Below are 17,321 nucleotides of genomic sequence, written 5' to 3'. Positions count from 1 at the left end.
TTGCAGGCGATGAAGCCCTCCTGGTCCCGATTATTGCGCCCCGGCTGGATGCCCCCAGATGCATCTCTATGGATGATTTCTGTAACACGCTCTCCACTGTGAAGAGTGGCTCTCCATCCGATCCAGCTCCCATGTACATCCTCAAACAAGCAGCAGACATCATTGCCCCCCTCGCAACGGAACTATTGAACGCCTCTTTTACCAAAGGGGTGGTTCCACCCAGCTGGCAGCAAGTCAGAATCAAGACGCTCCTAAAAAAGCCGGGCCTTGATACAGCTGACTTAGCCAACTTTCGCCCGATCTCTCTGCTACCCGGTCTGGGAAAAATCACCGAAAAAATTGTCAACCAGCAGCTCTCGGGGTTCTTAGAACGTAACGGCCTCCTGAGTGGCTCGCAAATGGGCTTTCGCCCAGGACAGGGCACTGACACCACCGTTATTGTTGTGGCTGAGGAGGCGAGGTGCATCTTAGATTCAGGGGGATCGGCAGTTCTGATCCTCCTGGATCTAAGCGCCGCATTTGATACGGTGGACCACAAAATACTAGTCCACCGTCTTGCTAGACTAGGAATTGCAGGAACGGCCCTGGAGTGGATGGAATCCTTTTTGGAAAAACGAGCATTCAGGATTTGGGAAAATGGCGTTATGTCCAAATCTACTCCCCTCCAGTGTGGAGTTCCCCAGGGCTCATCACTGAGCCCTACCCTATTTAATGTTTACATGGCCCCACTGGAGGAGGTAGTAGCCCCGTTCGGGATCAAATGCATCACCTACGCAGATGACACCCAACTGGTCGTCTCGCTGACGCAACAAGTGGGATGCTCAGATAATCTCTCGGCCTGTCTCTCTGGAATTTTTTCCTGGATGACTAATTCTAAGCTCAAATTGAACGGAGCAAAAACCGAGATTCTTATTCTGGGTCACCAATTTACCTCCCTGCCTAAAACATTCTGGCCGCCCTGTATGGGCGAGGTGCCCTCACCGAAAGATCAAATCAAAAGCCTAGGGGTATGGTTTGAGCCTGAACTTACCTTCAGGTCACATGCCCAGAAAGTGGCGGGCGTATGCTTCGGCTTGCTGAGAACAGTGCGGAAAGTTCTCCCCCTGTTACCCTTTCAGTCCAGGAAATTACTGATCCAGGGATTGATTTTGTCCAGATTGGATTACAGCAATGCGCTACTCCTGGCAGTACCAGAAGCCACCATTAACACCTTACAACGGGTGCAAAATGCTGCTGCCAGGATGCTTATGGGCGCTCCAAGAAGAGCATCCACCAAACCACTGCTGAAAGCCCTCCATTGGCTTCCAGTACGTGAGCGAATATCCTTTAAATCATCCTGTATGGTCCACAAAGCACTCCAAGGCAAAGGCCCCCAGGCTCTAAGGAGCCTGATTTGTCCTTACAGACCCCCGCGTGTCCTCCGATCGGATCTTGAACATTTTGCTATAGTTCCCAGAGTTAGAAAAGCCTGTACGGGAGGTCGTCGCTTTTCTGTAAATGCGGCAAAAAACTGGAACACCCTCCCGAGGCACATTCGCACTGAACCTTCCCTTCTCAAATTTCAAAAGCTTCTTAAATTTTTTCTGTTCCCCAAAATTCCTTAAAGATAAATACATTTTCTGTTCCTTTTGAGTTTTCTGTTATTGGTTAGGCAGCACTGGGACGCTTACGGGCAGCCATGCGCTTTATAAATCCAATTTCATTTCATTTCATTTAATTTCATTATGAAGCTTAAAGCGGTTGAACTGGGTCTTAACATTGACAATGAGTATCAATTCTTTTTAGGTACTGAGTAAGAATTTAGGGATGTAGTGCTTTACTGTAGATCAGATATGGAGCGCTTACCGATATATGTTTTTCCTCTAATTGGCTGTATATTTAATATTGATGATTATAGAACTTGAAATATTATAGCTATGGAGTAAATGTACGCATGAGCCTTGAATTTGTTCATAATTATTGTACTGTTGAGACAATTTAATTTAACTTATTTTGCTCTTGAATGTGACTGTTAAGACATGTTTCCAGATATTAATATTCATTATTTGTTTCAATTAATTGAAATGTAGGATGAGCATATTGGCCATACTTTCCTCTCTTCCTTCTTTCTATTTAATTTAATAATTTCTTCTATTTATTTTTACTACTTACCTTCTCACCCATTCCCGGATCTGCGACTAACATTGGTACTCTCTATTATAATATTCTAGTACACTTTATCTTACTCGTATTTACTTAGATATTTTAGTATCATGGCCAAACAGATACTGCACATGAGCATTACTCTTACTCACTCTTGACGACGTATAGATCCAATCATTGTAAGTAGTTTAAATAGAATTAGATTTACAAATAAGAATATCCTAATACTTATTTACTGAGGATTAGAGTAAACCTGTGACTTTTTATTTAAATCAATACTTAATACATAAAAATAAACATGCTCCAAGATGGCGCTTACACTTTGGGAATATATAAGGACACTACAAGATGGCGCTGATATTGGACGCCGAGTTTGGACAGCGAGGATAGTTGCTGCCCGTTACGAGGTACCTCTCTTACTTAATCTAGTGGATATTCTTATTTTGCTAAAACTACGGTAGATAAAAGGGATCTAATACTACTTTTCTATTTGATCAGGAGGAGATACACGTATTCTGGAGGCCGCTATACAACTGTGGAGACATAATTTGGTGAGCAATAGGGAGATATGATTTAGCTACCTTCGCATATTCATTATTTCCATTTCTGAATTCGGCATTACTATTTTCCAGCGTACTTTTTGATATTAGGATGATAGCGACCTCCAACTACAGGCTGCATATAATCGGACTGTAGGTGAGTGTACCTAACTCTTCTCACGAAGAGATCGAATATGAGGAAAGGATTGGTTTTGATTGATGAATCGCCATTAGGAACGACAAATAATACGAGAGATATAAGTTATCACATTCCCATACCTAAGTGATGTACGTTATAATGTTATGATGGGAAGACAAAAATAAATTAAAGATGAGGCCAATATTCTAAATCTTGCACTTACTTTTTACTGGATTTATGGTGTTCTAAATACTGGGAGAATCAGAAGAGATATGTTACAGATCCCTGTTAAAGTTAAAAAACAGAGAAATACAATTTATTTGATTTAAATATGTATCCAAGAGTTTAAGAAACCGCGAATAGATAGCCCTGAAGAAGCCAGTGTGTTATATTGTACACGACGAAACACGTGTTGGCTGTTGTACCAATATTTGGTGGTTGTATCATCATTCTGAATATTGAAGCAAGAAAATAAACGACAAGAAATATTCATCTATTTTGATTTATGGACATTTCTATCACAAGTTGGTGATTCGAGACAAGTGACTCTTGCCTGGAACATTTTCTTTTATTTACAGACTGTTTTTCGATAAGAGTGCTCAGAGGTTACTGTAGAATTTTGTAGCTTTCACTTTGTTGAGAGTTGTTGATGTTGGATACGCATCTTACCTCTAGAGGCACCACTTTACAGTAACGGATATACTGTTATCCCGGATATTATACGGTTGAGCGCCCACTAGCCTGTTGGTATCCCAATCAAGTTTTTGTATTTCACAGCAAGGTGCTGCCACCCAAAGGGATTTGCATATATACTTACTTCCATGATGAATAGGGATCAGGAAGCACAGGATCTATTTAATAATCTGCAAACTAGGAGCAGACAAGACAAGACTGTCAGTGCATCGTTACCTGCTAAGAATGTAGGCTTAAGGGAGAAATTTATGAAATTGGAGAATTTGAAGAGACAGGAGCTTAACAAATGGTGGGATGCCGCGACCCTTAAACAGTATCTCACCCTGAATAGAATACCTAGGGGTTTAAGATCTCAAATCATGCCTACTTACGAGGATTTGGAACCTGATTTATTAGTTAATTGGGAGCAAGAACTGACAAACTCTTCTAGAAACCTTATTAACATACTCATAGAAAACGCTGAGAGAAAGATCAAAAAATTACTAGAAGAGATTCAGAAAATTGAAGAGGAGATAAAAGAACTCAATATGCCTGAGGCAACAATTAAGAATTATACAATTCTAGATAATTTCCTCGCAGACTTACAGGCAGACATAAAACGTAGGAAGGCGAGGAAACTACAAAGGGATGAAAATGATTGCAAGGCAGGTCGCGTCTTCACGTTTGCTAAGCACTTTGATTACTTGGTCAAACAAACACGGGGTTCCAAACAAAAAACGGTGACCACACCTAGCCTTAGTGCTAGTGATACAGAAGTTTCAAAAATAGTGAGCAGTGAAAATGAAGAGACTGATGTTGTACCGTCAGCCGGGGTTGGGGTACAAGGAAATACTTTTTTAGAGGAAGTGAAACGGCTCAGGATTGGAAATCGGGATTCTATAACCAGAGGCAGAGGTGGCGGGGTTATAAGACAAGGAGAGGAACAAGGGGCAAGGGGACAACAGGGCACCAGAAGAGGGATGAGAACAAGATCGTGGAAGGACTGACTGATATATCGGTCAACCCAGAAAATGAAATAGAAATCATTAATCTGTCAAATGTTGTACTTACAGATGATATGGTCAATTTGTTGAAGAGGGGACTAGGCTTTTGTCCTAATGTAGTACCGGATTGGTACAAGACCAAAATTGATTTATACAAGTTTGTAAGACTACTTAAGATTAAGAAATTCTTTGTTCATGCACCTATTAAAGACAAAAGAACTGAACAATTGAGACACATGAGTGACCTGACTATTGAGGGGGCAAATGCAACGAGACTACTACTCTCATTAACTGAGAGTGAAGACGACCCTATCACAATTGCGAAACTACTAGAAGACTTGGAGATCAATAGATTTTTGAGCGAGAGCAGCGGTCTCAAACTAAAATCTAAATGGACTCCGCAGTTTGGTACTGGTAATACCATTGATGCATTCCACAAGTCAGTGGAATTGGATATAAATAGACTTATAGATAACAAATCCAAGAGTGGATATTGTAGGAAATTGGATAACTTGACGCAGGGAGAGAGATCAGCATTAAAAATATTGAAAACTAACGACAGCATTACCATACGCATGGCAGACAAGGGTTGTAATGTTGTCGTTATGGATACTGAGAAATATAATGCAGAAATTAAATCACAACTTGAGGATCGAAGATACTATCAACCCTTAGAGAATAACCCATTAGAAAAATTGAAGTGTACTATCAATGAGAAACTAAGAGTATGGTATGATATGACAATATTAGATGTTGATGAATATAATTGCATGACCTTATCGACACCTAAAGCTCCCTGCTTATACACCTTGCCCAAGGTACATAAAAATCGAGAACACCCACCAGGTAGACCGATAATTTCGGGGATTGGGGGACCTACAGAGAGGATTTCTGAGTATATTGATATTTTTATGAGACCTTATGTAGAAAGTCTGCCCTCATATATTCAGGACACTAAACATGTATTGAACATAATGTCAGATGTTACATGGCAGGAAGATATGTATCTTGTCACATTAGACGTGACCTCCCTTACGCTGTAAGAGGCGGCCGCTCACTCGCTCTCTGCCGATTCCCTGCTCTCTGACTGATTCCCTGAGTGAAAACTGACAGCTGGTATCGTAGCGCTTCTCATTAGCACTGCTCTTCTTTGCTTGTATCGCAGCGCTTGTCCACATTGTTACCGCCCGCATTTGACTGCTCACATTTGCATAAATCATTTAGCACTGCGCTCGCTTTGTTTGGCTTCCACCTTATATTTTACTGTTCGTTTTACCTGTGCCTTCTCTCCATTGCATTATTCACTTTTTGGCCCCAAGCTCGGCCAGCTCGTATTTACCTCTGCTGCCATTTTGTTTGTTGTGCTTTCGAGCGAGCCCCTCCTCTCCGCCCCGCACCCGCCTCCCCAGCTGCTCCTCCCTCCCAAGGATTGATTAGCATTGCCCCGTAGACTAAAGCGTTGTGACCTCCCTTACGCTGTAAGAGGCGGCCGCTCACTCGCTCTCTGCCGATTCCCTGCTCTCTGACTGATTCCCTGAGTGAAAACTGCCGGCTGGTATCGTAGCGCTTCTCATTAGCACTGCTCTTCTTTGCTTGTATCGCAGCGCTTGTCCACATTGTTACCGCCCGCATTTGACTGCTCACATTTGCATGAATCATTTAGCACTGCGCTCGCTTTGTTTGGCTTCCACCTTATATTTTACTGTTCGTTTTACCTGTGCCTTCTCTCCCTTGCATTATTCACTTTTTGGCCCCAAGCTCGGCCAGCTCGTATTTACCTCTGCTGCCATTTTGTTTGTTGTGCTTTCGAGCGAGCCCCTCCTCTCCGCCCCGCACCCGCCTCCCCAGCTGCTCCTCCCTCCCTCCGCCCCCCCCTCTCCATTTATGTCGGATGTCCACACGCGCAGCTTCCACGCGCTATGGCCGCGCCGAAGGTGCGCCAAAGGTAAGCCCGTCTACGCCTGTCCGCGCCTGGACCGCGCCCAGAGCCAGACCCCCTGGTCCCCGCATCACCCATCCTCCCCGCATTACATACGACGCCTCCTCCCTCCTTGCACTCAACCCCCGCCGACTCACTAACTGCGTCCAAGCAGCACCAGGACACACCCATGGACCCTTCACCTGCCACTCCTGCAAATTTACCTGCGTCAAGTCCCAAACCAATTCCACAAACACCAAACAGATAACCAACACCAACCACCTAAAATGCATCCTTCTCAACACCCGCTCAGTTCACAAACACGCCATCGACCTTTGGAATCTACTCGACACCATCTCTCCGGACATCGCCTTCCTAACAGAAACCTGGATGAATGCCTCTTCAGCTCCAGACATCACCATAGCCATCCCGGACGGCTACAAGATCATCCAACACAACCTCAACATCATCTCCTACGCTGATGACACTCAGCTGATCCTCTCACTCACCAAAGACCCAACCAAAGCCAAAACCAACCTACACGAAGGGATGAAAGAAGTAGCCGAGTGGATGAAGCACAGCCGTCTGAAACTGAACTCAGACAAAACGGAAGTCCTCATCTTAGGCTCATCCCCTTCCGCCTGGGACGACTCTTGGTGGCCGACGGCCCTAGGAAAAGCCCCCATACCAACGGACCACGCACGGAACCTGGGCATCATCCTGGACTCCACACTCTCGATGACCAGACAAGTCAACGCCGTCTCATCTTCATGCTTCAACATCCTACGCATGCTCAAAAAAACATTTCACTGGATCCCCACCGAAACAAGAAAAACGGTCACCCACGCACTGGTTACAAGCCGCCTGGACTACGGAAAAACCCTTTACGCTGGTTCCACCGCAAAACTACAGAAAAAACTTCAACGCATCCAAAATGCGTCAGCCAGACTCATACTAGACATCCCCCGCACAGACCACATTTCCGCTCACCTGAAAGACCTTCACTGGCTCCCCGTCAACAAGAGAATAACGTTCCGTCTCCTCACCCACGCACACAAAGCCCTATACGAACTTGGACCGGACTGTCTCAACACACGCCTTTCCTTTTACACCCCCACCCGCCAGCTGCGTTCGTCCAACCAAGCCCTCGCCGCTGTTCCGCGCATCCACAAAGCCACCATGGGAGGAAGATCCTTCTCCTACTTAGCGGCTAAGACCTGGAATTCCCTTCCCATCCACCTCCGCCTTACTCAATATCACCTAGCCTTCAGAAAACAACTTAAAACATGGATATTCGATAAGTAAACCTCCCCCCCTCCCTCAAGCGCCTTGAGACCCAATGGGTATGTAGTGCGCTATATAAATTTTGACTTGACTTGACTTGACTTGACTTTATATTCCAATATAGACCATACTTTGGGGACAATCGCAGTTGAGTCCTTCTTGAACAAATGACCGGCTGAATTACTGGAACACACGAGGATGATACTTGATATGACGCTTATTGTACTGAAAAATAATGTTTTCATGTTTGATCGGAAATGGTATAGGCAATGCCTTGGGACCGCGATGGGTTCCAGATTCGCTCCGTCCTTTGCGAACCTCTTTATGGGGTGGTTCGAGGCGGAGTGGATCTGGGGACGTCGCGGTCAAAAATGGATTGAATATATACATTATTGGGGTCGCTACATAGACGACTGTCTCATGATCTGGACTGGTACCCTAAATGACCTGATGTGCTTCTTTGACTATCTTAATGATAATGATGTTAATTTGAAGTTTACTACACAGTATGATAAGAAAAGGATAACTTGTTTAGATTTAGAACTGTACACCAAAGATGATAAATTATGTTTGAAGATGTATAGGAAAGAAACTAGTTGTAACTCGATCTTGCACGCGACTCGCTGCCATCCCAGCTCTCAGATTAGATCTATCCCTTATGGGGAGATGGTAAGAGCCAGGAGGAATTGCTCAGAGGATGAGGAATTTGAGAATAACATCGAAGACATGACCAGTAGATTCAGAGCTAGAGGCTATGACAAGGCAGTGATAGATAAAGCAAGGAGACGAGCATCTAAACTTAGGCGTTCCCAAACTCTGACACATAGAGCACATACTGATAAGGATGAACAGAAAGTACGCCTAGTGACTTGTTACAATACTGAGTCTCATAGACTTTATTCTATTATTAATCGTCACTGGCATTTACTTAAGGCTGACAAGGACTTGTGCCCCTTTATTGGAGAGAGACCATCCATAACTTTTAAGAAAGGAAAAACTTTGGCAAATGACTTAAGCCCTAGTTACCCAGTTAGGACCAGTACATTTTGGCCCAGGAAGACATTAACAGGATTTCATAAATGTGGACGCTGTAATTGCTGCAGATGGGCCAGAAAGAAAGTACAGAGTTTCAGTTATAATGGATCTGAATCTTACAAGATTGACACTTATATTAACTGTGAGACCACCTTTGTAATTTACGTGATAGCTTGTACATGTGGACAGATCTATGTGGGCAGCACTATACGTAGGCTCAGAGATAGAATTATGGAACACATCAGAGCTTGGAAAAATGGAGACACAAGGTATCCCATTGCTGCCCATTATGTGCAAAATAGTGAAGATCCAGATGGACACCAATTCAGCTACCATGGGATTGAACATGTGATGTCTGACCCAAGGGGAGGTAACAGGTTACTGAAACTCAGACGCAAGGAGCGCCCACTAGCCTGTTGGTATCCCAATCAAGTTTTAGCCCTAGTTTGTGATTACCTTACAGTGCTCAGATTATCATCCGCGCTAGAAGAGATGGGAGCCTGGGGTGTCTGGTCACAGTAGCTCATTTACATACAAAGGGGGTGACAACCTGTTCACAACGCACAGCACAACTTGTTTACGTAAAGTGCTTGTACACAGAAAAGGGTAAAGTCTTGTGTCTCTTTTTTCATTTTCTTTAATACATCCTGCACCTCGCTCTCTTCTTCTCTTTCTCTCATTTCAATTCATCATAAATTACTCAAATTCACTATTGCTTTATCAGCACGGCACAAGTCGGGGGTAGCCACAGTTTGAAGGGGTCCCCGTACTATTATCTAGAAACGGGACTCAGTTCCACCTAGCTCCTTAGCCTGCGACTGATGATTGTTACTTTGTGCCCCAGCACTGCAGACACAGGCCTCCGAGTGTTTGTGTGAGTGGCGCAAGAGAGGAACAGAGAACTTGACAAAATTAGCCATTCTATTGCTTAATACATTGTAAATGTGAAATACTTTGGGGCTGGATAAAGAATAACATCAGGAAACAACCGCAAATTAATGCACATTTTATTTATTCACTGAAAACTGTTTAAAAATGTAAATTCCAAGTTCCACATATCTGTTTAAAAATATTTACACTTTCAGTCATTTTCGAGTTTAGTTACAAACTAATATGGGAAAAACACATGATGTATAAAAACTGAAACCAAAAACGTATTTTTACATTATTTTATGTTTCTTGTTTTTTGTTTTTAAAACAGGCCATTAACCTTTCACGTGAAAATGATTATAAGGGCCTGACATCACTTCTTGTGATGTCACTACATGTGACGTCACTGTGCTTTGCATATGATAATGGGCTCCTTCACTATTTTCCTTACTTGTGCAATGTTTATTGGCATGACATGGGTCTATAGGTATTAAAAATAAATATATAAATTCACAGGGGTTCAGCCCGTTTCTCTGGTGATGTCACACATTGACATGTATTTGGCTGCTTCTTCTATTTTTAGGTGAGTACAAATAACGTGCCGTTCCCCCTCCTTCCATTTCTCTCATGAATGTCACTGCCACTTCTGGAATTCATATGACGAATCATTTAGAACATTTGTGGACAAGGGACAATCTAGTGTGGAAGACAAGTTGCTGGGAGTGCAACGGATTGTCCTGGCACATATATGCTTTTGATGTGGGATTTCGCTATTTTGCTTCATTCTTCAAACAGAGTCTACTGCTTACAATGGCTCCATTCTGGTAAAAAGTAGAGTTTGGCAAGTCACAAATTGAATAGGGAGAGCCAAGTCGGAGAGGAACAACGGGTCACACTTAATTATAAGGCCTGAGGCACGAGCTGATCCATCAACCGATAACAGTCAAGGTATATGCTCTTTTATATCTAAAAATAGGTTATTTCTTGAACACCTGTGCTTCGCTTTAGTTCATTACATATGCTGCAGTGGTATTTGTTAATAGTAATACATGCATTTTACCAATGACGTTTCCCATCTCCAGAGCCCTGACAACATGTCCACTCTGGGTGTGTTGGGTTTATAGGTTTTATCACTAATCCGACAAGTTAGCTGAAAATACTGCTGTTAGTCCCAGTATTGCTTTTACAGGTAGTGTGGTCAGGTGCGATTGAATGTTTTTCTTTGGATCTCGTCTTCACCAAATAAAAATCAACAATGTTTATTTTCTTTTAATCCACATTGTGCTTGTCTCCCACTGTGTATCCTGGTGCATCATGTCACTTTGCTATGTGTACAGAAGTGAACAATCACTGGAAACAAACACTTTTATAATTCTGCAAATACTGTTATCTGTTTTTCGTCTTTACTGCTTGTCGGGTTTTCTATCATTTGCTATTTCAATGTCCCACATAATTAGAATTTTATCTTTTTCCTTAATCCATTCCTCTCACAATACCTGCACTGTTCTGCTCTTGTCTATGTCCGCACACAAGTCTCTCCACGACCTGGGCCCCAAGTACCTCAACGACCGCCTGACCTTCTACACGCCCACCCGCAAGCTACGGTCCACCAGCCTCGCCCTCGCAGCCGTACCACGCATCCGAAGAGCCACCGCCGGAGGAAGATCATTCTCTTACCTGGCTGCCAAGACTTGGAACTCCCTCCCCATCCACCTTCGGCTGACCCAGGACCATCTCGCCTTCAGGAAACAACTCAAGACCTGGCTCTTCGAGCAGTAGCATACCCCTCCCCCCAAGCGCCTTGAGACCCTCCCGGGTGAGTAGTGCGCTATACAAATGGCATGATTGATTGATTGATTGATGGGCCAATATTATTTTTGTCTGTTCTTAAGTTCATTCCAGAGTCCCTGCATCTATAGGATTATTTTCATGTGAGTTAAATGAAGGAGTGTATTCACTGAGGGCTGTGTGGGATCAAAAATTGACAAAAGCCCTTCACACTTTCAGTGCCTTCTATGTTTTCTCCCTGTGTGTTCGCTGATGGCGTTGTAGCTCTGATATTTGACTAAAGCTCTTCTCACATTCATTGCACTTGAATGGTTTTTCCCCTGTGTGTGTTCGCTGATGACTTTGAAGGTGTAATAACTGACTAAAGCTCTTCACACATTCACTGCACTTAAATGGCGTTTCCCCTGTGTGTGTTTGCTGATGTCTTAGAAGGCTTGATAAATGACTGAAGCACTTTGCACATTCATTACACTTGAATTGTTTTTCCCCCGTGTGTGTTCGCTGATGACTTTGAAGGTGTGATAATTGACTAAAGCACTTTGCACATTCACTGCACTTGAATGGCTTTTCTCCTGTGTGTGTTCGCTGATGTCTTTGAAGGCTTGATAAATCACTAAAGCACTTTGCACATTCAGTGCACTTGAATGGTTTTTCTCCTGTGTGTGTTCGCTGATGACTTTGTACCTTTGATAATCGACTAAAGCACTTTGTACATTCACTGCATTTAAATGGATTTTCCCCTGTGTGTGTTCGCTGATGTCTTCGGAGGGTTGATAACTCACTAAAGCTCTTCCCACATTGATTGCACTTGAATGGTTTTTCTCCTGTTTGAGTTCCCTGATGATACCTTAATGCTCAAGAGTCGTGAAAACTAATGTCACATTCACTGCAATGATAGGGTTTTTCTCCTGTGTGTGTTCGCTGATGACTTTGTAGGTTTGATAATCGACTAAAGCTCTTCACACATTCACTGCATTTAAATGGCTTTTCCCCTGTGTGTGTTCGCTGATGACTTTGAAGGTTTGATCTGTTTTAACAATAAAATGCAATAGCCACCAAATATTTGCCACACTCCTAATACGTAGAAGGTGTCTTTGTAGGCGATTGTGCCTTTAGATTAGATTATGGCTATGCACGATTGCGGGTAAAGATGTATCTTCCTTTTGGCCGGTGCAAATCGGGACAGTCTGTTGTATTGTAGATATAAGAACTCCTCTTTCCTTTACCCGTCAGTTGTCCAGCTCCGCTCTGTTGTGCTTGTATCTGGTTACTGTGGTTTGGCCAGAAAGAATTTACAATTCACCTAGAGCAGGGAATGATGGCTTGTCATCATTTTAGAAAACAGAGCACTGCGGTAATCACATCATACCGATACCATGAACAAAGTTGGTATTTGACACTTGTTTATACAGGAGGCGGTTTGTTATTGTTGTTGCCTTGATTTTCCTAAGGTCATTTCTTCGTCTTGTGGCGTGGAGGTGCACAGCTCAGACTCTTACAATCACTGAACTGCCCTTGATACTTGATCCGGGATCTGTCAGTTTGTGTGCAGGTTCCTCTGTCGCCGACTGCGCTGATGTTTTCCTGAATACTGAAGCTCATTAATTCTGCTATTATTGAAGATTTACAGCCTTCGCTTAATTATTGATGGTCATTTCACACATTCAAGGTTTGTTTTCTGTTGGATGTAAAGATATTTAAAATTACTAAATTGAAACATAATGGAATGAGAATTCACAATATTTAACTGGTTGTAAAATACATTTTGGGGGAGATTTACCAAATCTGCACGCAATGCAGCGCAGCCCCCCGCTGGAGGCTGCATTCTGCGACAGGGAGGGAGCAGGAGAGCACCATATTTTAAAAGATATGGCTCTCTCCTTCCCTTTCCCTTGCGCCGGCACTGATTACAGCAGCCGTGCTCCATGCACACACCTTAGCACAAGAGCTCTAGGGTGTGTGTGAGCCCAGCATAGGTTTTGTACAGAAAGGACACCCTTGCTGTACTAACTACTATGCCAGACACGAGGGAAAGCTTTTCCCACTTTGTATGCATGTTGCGCCGTGCAGCACGCATGCAAAGTCATAAAAGGAAGGAGAAATTAAAGAATTTCTCCTTCCTTGCACCTAGTTTAGAAGGGTGCAGTTTTCTCATGCTAAACCCAATCTACTGTATTTGGTAAATTGGGTTTAGCGTGAGATACCATGGGTGGTTGCACGGGAACGCCCATGCACCACCCTTGGCAAGTCCCCATGGTGCAAGGTAATGCGAAGCTGTGCTATGCAATGCTTCATATTACTTTTACGTTATTTGCTGGAAAGAGAATTAGGAAAAAAAGATTTTGCACTGTTTTGTGCCACTTTTGTGACACAAACACGGAGCAAAATCTTAGTAAATCTCCCCTTCTTCTTTACCGCCGTTGAAACTTAGCAAGGAATATTTCATCACACACAGATATTTTACTAAAAGTTCTGTTGATCAGGTGATATCTTATTACTGTCTGAAAAGAAGGTGATTCACCAGTGTTCACAGAGTACCTTAGCAAAGTAAGGGCGCTCACGGAGCACCCAAGTGCTTGAGGTTTTGCTTAAGATAGACGCATATGGTCAAGATTTCTTTGAAACAACAATAGATTTTAGAAAAAGAGATGATCAGGCTGGGCTGCAGAATTTTCAGTAATCATTACGAAGTATAAAACAAAAGTAACTCCAGTCACACACTTCTTATTGTTTCTTTCCTATCCACTTAAGAACATCTCAAATGCCAACTCCTGTCTTTAACTCGCTGTTCATAAGTCACCTCTGACACTTTCAACAGCTCCCTTGGTTCAAGCATTTCTGGTTTCTTCTAACCTGGGAGATTGGAAGATTATTGTGAGTTGAGGGGGGTTTCCTATCGCCATAACATCTGTCCATCTCCCTGAAACTAACACAGCTTACAGAGCCTGGTTCTGGCCCTGAAAGACAACTTTAAAAAGCAAGTTTTTAGTTCTTCCTAAAGTAAATAAAGTTCTGTAAGATACAGCTCCTTCCGGGGCTTTTGTTTAAAACAGAGAGAGGGGCCTGTCCTTTACATTATACGCACAGATAAGGCAAACAAACGTTGATTCATAAAATTTAATAATCAACAATATCAGTCATTTAGTACTTCTTGAGAATCCATCACAACCAATAATTTACCGGACATATCCCCGCATCAGATGTGTGCATATTACTCTTTTTTCCCCCTTTTCCACCATTACATGGGATCTGGCATGATATTGTCCGTTTGGGGTTCAGGATGCCACTTTGTGACTGGATCGCCATTTGGCAGAGCGGGAGGAGTTGTCAGTTATCCACAGGTGATTCCACATTTCTACCTTTCCATATTTCTCATATTCAAGTTTACTAATTTCTTGTCCTAGACCCCCCTACTGCCCTCTGACTGCGCACTCACTCTGTGGGGCTCATAACCCACCGAGACCAGGAAGACCGTCACCCAGGCACTCGTCACCAGCCGACTGGACTACGGGAACACCCTCTACGCCGGAACCACAGCCAAACTGCAGAAAAGACTCCAACGCATCCAGAACGCCTCCGCATGACTCGTCCTGGACATCCCTAGACACAGCCACATCTCCGGCCACCTGAGAGACCTGCACTGGCTCCCCATCAGCAAGAGGATCACGTTCAGGCTCCTCACCCACGCACACAAGGCTCTCCAGGACCTGGGCCCCAAGTACCTCAACGACCGCCTGACCTTCTACACGCCCACCCGCCAGCTACGATCGACCAGCCTCGCCCTCGCTGCCGTACCACGCATCTACAGAGCCACCGCCGGAGGAAGATCCTTCTCCTACCTGGCAGCCAAGACTTGGAACTCCCTCCCCATCCACCTTCGGCTGACCCAGGACCATCTTTCCTTCAGGAAGCAACTCAAGACCTGGCTGTTCGTGCAGTAAAGTACCCTCCCCCAGCACCCTGAGACCCTTCCGGGTGAGTAGCGCGCTATACAAATGTCATGATTGATTGATTGATTGATAAGAAGTCAGATAACGGCCTGATAGTCACAAGGCCATGGATCTCACTTCTTCTACAACACTTATTGCCGACTTAGGGCCTAGTTTAGAGTTTTTCCAACAGATTATTGCCTCAAAACTAGGAGTTGGTGAAGAATTTCACTCTGCCGGCGTAGCTCGTGATGCAGAACAGAGTTTTTTTCACGGAACGCAAACAATGCAATATCACAGGCCAGGCATTAGGAGAATCCGACGCAAACAATGTAATAACACCGGCCAGGCACTAGGTGAATCTGATGCAAAAAATACAATAACACAGGCCAGGCACTAGGGGAGCAAGCTATCTTATCACCAGCAAGGGACACAACAAGCTCTGTGCAACACCCTGGTGGCCAACGGTAAGGTGGAGAGCGCTTGTGAGAAAATATAACGTGCTAGACCTCCTGCTGGTAATAGTTCTCAATGCGGGAGGTCACGGTAGGTCGCGACCACTCGAGGGTAGAACTCTGTCATTCTCGTTGATGAAGCTGCCACTCGATTAGAATGTCAATTAGAGAGGCAGAGGCAGCAGCGCCCTCTGGCACGAAGGGAAGTGCTGTTTGTGCTGATTTTACAGTACGGGACAAACTCCTGGCACTAAAAATCAGTGAGAGCAGCGCAGCTTAACAAACTCTGCCACTAGCGGAAGTAAGCGAGTACGGCAGAGTTTTCCTGGTGCTTTCTGGAGTTGCGCGGAGTAAAACTCTGCGAACTACACAAAGGCCTAATCAAAACGTGACACATATCCTGTCTGCCTTATTATTATTGCCACAGGATGTAATGCATTTTTAATGGGGCGGGCAGGATACCTGTCACCTTTGTGATGGAATAAACCATCAGCTGAAATCTAAATCAGGCATTTGGTGTACATGGTGTCCAGTGTGGCTAGCAGGGCTTGAAGGATCTTGTGGTTTGTGGGTCTCTCATTGATTTGAGGTCACAGCCAGTCAGAACTTCTGCCAGCGGTGCCTTGTGCAGATCTTCCTTTCTAGGCAGGACTTTTGTCAGCTGCGCCTTGTGCGGATCTTCCTTCCAGGCAAGGGCTTCTTTCCTCAATGATTAGTTCAAAGGTCAGTAGAGGTAAAACTGGTCCGGGTCCTCTTCTTTATTGGAGTTCAACTGGTCAAGCAACATAGCTCGAGCTCTGAGATGAAGGAGAGTCTGGATTTTCTGAGCTCCGTAGAACATTAAGACAGTTCTTCCGCATCTAACACATACTACAAGACTCCAAGAGTCCACGCTACAAGTGCTGCTCCAAGGTTTAATTAACCCACTGTATCTGAACATCCCCTGGCAAATGCCAACTAGAGAATAAACATCCTACCTGCACCAGCAGAGTGCAGAAAGCTTTTGAAGCACCCCGAGGTACATTGACTTTCTCTATCTGTCGTAACTGAAGATGTTAATTCTTGGTAACATCTATCCCCTTTGGACAAGGTCCTCCATTTTACTATCAGAATGTAACTCATTCTGCGCAGACACAAACCCTGTAGTCTGTATTGCATGAAGCTGGGTGGTTCTCACGCAAAAGTGGGCCCTCCACAAATTGCTGACATTTTCTTACACTCCCTGGACAGCCGTGGCAACACACAGACTAACTACACACCCTCATGGATCACCAGTCCATCTACCAGGATGAAGACTCGGATCTTTCAACTTTCTCTGTTACCGTCTTTGGAACGGCCTGTCTCTGGGATTCGTGGAAGCTCCACACTCAGTGAGCTCAGAGTTGCCTTGCAAAACTATCTCATGAGAGTGGAAGAAAAGAACATTAAGTGACACGCACTGCACAGAAGTGTAAATATATCTACCATTATTGTTCCATGTACTATTGTCCTAATGCTGATGTTTTGACATGAATTTTTTGCCGTCTATCACAGCAGCTTCTTCGTT

General features: G+C 44.0%; 1 pseudogene across 1 annotated transcript in view; it reads right to left on the bottom strand.

The window, feature by feature from the left end:
* Positions 1–9,728: 9,728 nt before the first annotated feature.
* LOC144806191 (uncharacterized) overlaps positions 9,729–17,321 on the bottom strand; it is a 129,116-nt pseudogene continuing 121,523 nt past the window's right edge. Inside the window, exon 3 of the transcript XR_013605720.1 lies at positions 9,729–12,408. The product of XR_013605720.1 is annotated as an uncharacterized LOC144806191 (transcript). The remainder of the gene's footprint in view (positions 12,409–17,321) is intronic.

Source organism: Lissotriton helveticus, assembly GCF_964261635.1.
Source record: "Lissotriton helveticus chromosome 1_1 unlocalized genomic scaffold, aLisHel1.1 SUPER_1_unloc_52, whole genome shotgun sequence".
Classification (NCBI taxonomy): domain Eukaryota; kingdom Metazoa; phylum Chordata; class Amphibia; order Caudata; family Salamandridae; genus Lissotriton; species Lissotriton helveticus.
This window is presented reverse-complemented; position numbering and strand designations above follow the sequence as displayed.